The sequence below is a fragment of the Gavialis gangeticus genome, unplaced genomic scaffold (assembly GCF_001723915.1).
Source record: "Gavialis gangeticus isolate Ggan-Ray unplaced genomic scaffold, GavGan_comp1, whole genome shotgun sequence".
Lineage (NCBI taxonomy): Eukaryota > Metazoa > Chordata > Crocodylia > Gavialidae > Gavialis > Gavialis gangeticus.
Window position 1 is genome coordinate 123,692,566 of NW_017729022.1, and position 3,685 is coordinate 123,696,250.

At 52.5% G+C, this 3,685-nt stretch overlaps 1 protein-coding gene across 1 annotated transcript in view; it reads left to right on the forward strand.

Moving 5' to 3' along the window:
• Positions 1–3,685, forward strand: part of NKX2-4 (NK2 homeobox 4) — a 7,095-nt gene that overhangs the window by 1,653 nt on the left and 1,757 nt on the right. The gene's annotated exons all lie outside the window — the stretch shown is intronic.

The window sequence follows — 3,685 nt, forward strand, 5'->3', positions numbered from 1 at the left end:
CAGCCCGCCCGCCCTGCACGGCCAGGTGGGTGGCCTGGCGCCCATGGACACTGCCAGCGTAGACTACGGCAGCAGCATGGTCAGCGCCAACCTGCTCTATGGCAGGACGTGGTAACCCGCGGGGGAGAGGGGCCGGGCTGCCCCCCGCGCCCCCGGCCCCGCCTCGGACAGCGCTCCTGCCCCCGTGTCCCTGGCATCTGGCGCGCTCCTCCTCCTCGTTGGTTTTGCTCTGTGGCTCCTCTGCCGACTTGAAGTGCACCCGCCTTCCCCTCCCACTGGCCTGGACTCGGTGCGGCTGTGTGCGTGTACGCGCCCTTCTCCGGACACGTCGGGGTAGCTGAACACCCCATCACAAGTCTCGCATGGTCCCCAGCCCCCACCTAAGCAAACAAACAAACAAAAAAGACCAACAAGATCCATGGCTGCGGAGAGGCGACAGCCCGGGTCCCTGCAAGGTGGGCTTGGAAAGGAGCTCCCCCAGGACCTGCTTTGAACTCAAGCCTGCTCCTTCCCCCCACTCCCAAGACCATCCGCTTAACCAAAATGAAAAGAAAGGGACAGGCTCCGCACGCTCCCATGAAGAAGAAGAAGAAGATGACGATGATTTTTTTAGGCTAGTTAAAGGAAAGAGAGAGAGGGGAAAAAGCGCTACTTGGTCGCTGTACATATATCTTATAAACCAATTGAAGGCGAACAATAAATCTTTTGAAGTGCAACTTATCTCGGCAGAATTAATTTTAGAAGGGTGCCCCTTAAGTGCAATTTCATCATTAGTTGATTGAAAGTAAATTGAATTGTAACTCAAGGTCGAGGAGCGCGGCGAAGACAGAGCCCGGCTGGCTGAGAACAGCTCTTGCCATTTGGGTGGCGGCAGAGGCACAATTACATGGAGGAGAAGACCGGGCTCGTACCAGTGAAGGAGATTTTTACAGAAGAGCTTTTGAACTTTGATGCTTGGATTGCAAATGAGAAAAAAAACCAAACAAACCCCACTGTTTGGTTTTGTTTTTATTGTTGTTATGAATTATTATGATTATGGTTTAGTCAATGCTTGTATGTCAGTGGACGAACCACCCGTGTAACAAGTGTGACCCATCACATCCTGCGACAGAGAGCGAGCTGCTTGGTTTCGACTCGACTGCAGTTGAACCAAGCTGAGAAATAAAAGGAGATGAGAACAATTCCCAGCCAGTGCTTTTTCCCTCGTCCCGGCTCCTCCGCACACCCTGCCCGAAGCGAGAGAGGGTGGTAGCTTAGCGGGTCACCCCCTGCCCAGCCAAGAGCGAGGGGAAGCCAGGGGGGGAAACCCCGCAAGGAGAAACTGCCAGAAGCCCAACCCCAGCACAACCCCAGCTAGGCGAGAGAGTCTTGGGCTGATTCAAAACCGAGAGAGCAGATTAAAGCCAGTGGGGCTGCTTCCTCCTGCCCCTCTCCCGCATCTAGAAAAAAACATATTTGCAAGGAACAAAGAACACAACCCCCAGCAGACTCCCCCTCTGCCCAAAGAAGGGTGACGGTGCCCCAAAGCTTGCAAAGAACATTTCCCCCCTGACTATTGACCTGAGCTAATAAAACAGATCGCATTTACCTTCTGTGCCATTTGCAAAGAAATACCTCCGAGCGGTTCCCCACGGTCGTTTGCCAGAAAAGCAAGTCGCTGTGACTCACAAAGTTGTGCTGCTTCATTGAGACTGTGTGTGAAAGAGGCGTTTTGCCACTTGATCTGTCCCTATTTTTCGTCCTAATCGGTCTTTAACTCTCAATTCAGCGATCCGCAAATATACTTGGTCTCCCAGAGACCTGAGGGGAATTCGGCTCCAGAAAGTTGCGCTGCTCTATTTCGGGGTTGTAAAAAAAAAAATAAAAATGTTTCTAATTGGAAACATTTTTTGAGTGCTGGAGACTTTAGTCTCACATGGCAGAACGATTTAATCCAACAAATGGTGAGTGGAGTGAGAGGTATTCAGAGAAATCCGATGAAAGCGTGCTGTCTTATGAATCTAAAGAAAAAGTGGAATATTTTGCTTAATACATGCTGAGAACAAGCAAACACAAATCTCTCAAGAGCCAGAGCCCCAGCAATTTTATAACCGAGTTGAAATGTCTCCTCTATCTGAACGGGAAGGTCCTAAAACCTGCTTAACTTTTTGATTTCTTTTGCAGAAATAATTTTAGTTTAACGTTTGAACTGGGATTTTTTTTTTAAATCCCCTGCTTCCTTCACCCTCCCTCCCAATTTGCATCTCATTTTTCAATTTGGAGATGTTCTGATCTTAATCTCCTTCTCAAATGATTTTGCTACCACACCTGAAAAGATCGGATGCCTTTTTTTTCCGAAAGAGATTTGAAACAGATCCACTTTGTGGCTCAGTAGCGATCATTGCAATGAGATGATGATGATGCTTGTTATTATTACGATTATTAATATTATTATTGTTGTTATTATTATCATTATTGCTATTATTCCCTTGACGGTCAAACAAAGGTGGTGGGGGGGAGAGTCAAACTTTTTAAGGAACAAATGATACACCAGCATTACAAGAACCGTCTTTGGAAAGGAGGAGAACGATAACTGGAGCCCAAGGAAAACTTTTCAAAAAATAAAACCGGTGAATGTGTGTAAACAGATTTCAGGACGACAGGCTTCTTACTGCTTACCACGAAAGACAGGGGGACCCGACCTGGATCTGAGCTTAGCGCTCCAGGTCCGATCGGCCCGGTCATAAGGCGCGTTCAAGATGCTGTTGGGGCTCCTTTCTGCTACGGAGGGCCCCCTGATTAAAATGCCCGGGCTCCTAAAACAGCAGGTTGAGCTCCAACTCCTGATGCATTTCTAAACGGAGAAATAGGCAGGTGTGCGCGATGCACACGCACGCGCACACGGACGCCGATGTATTTTGCAGCCTTCTTGGGGTTTCTTTGTTTCTTTCCCCACTCTCTGTCTTACCCCGACCTAAGAGCGTCGCTCGCCGCGAGTCGCCGCGGGCAACGGAGCCGATGTAAAGCCCGGCTGGCACGTTTCCGAGGGACGTGTCAGGCCTTCTCTAGCGCGCAGGCGGCGGCGGGGGGCGGCCTGGTCCCAAACCCGGGTGCCGCGTGAGGAAAAGCTGCGTCCCCAGGGGGCACATGCATGCGGCGGGCCGGCTGCAAGGGACGGGGCAGGCGGCGGCGTGTGCGCGCTCGGCCGGCGCCCGGCTCCTTGACCCGCGGGGCCCCTAGCTCCGGGCGCTTGGGCTTGCCCGGCAGGGGATAGGAGCGAGGCGGCGGGACAAGCGCCCTGGCCGGGGCAGGACCAGCCCCCGCGTTGGCTCGGCCGGCTCCGGCTTCCACTTGAGGCTGGAGCGGCTCCTGGGGAGCTGGAGCAAGGTTCAAAGGCAAAGGAGCAAGGACCCACCTCTGGCATGACCCAGCCCCCGCTCCCAGGAGCGGGGAGAAAAAGACTCTGGTTGAAGGCAGCGCTCTGAAGATGCCAGCTTAGCTTTCCCCGGTTTTGTGCCCACAGGAAAAAAAAAGAAAGAAACCCAGCAACTTTTCCCTGGGAAAGACCACACTTTTTTTTAACACCACGGATTCCTACACGGAGCCTCTGGATTTACCTTGTAAATCCTGCTTGCACACCAACCAGGGCTGCTAGCACCGCCTGGCCCCCTCGAGGATCTCAAGGCAGGCCAGGGACCCCCCCCCC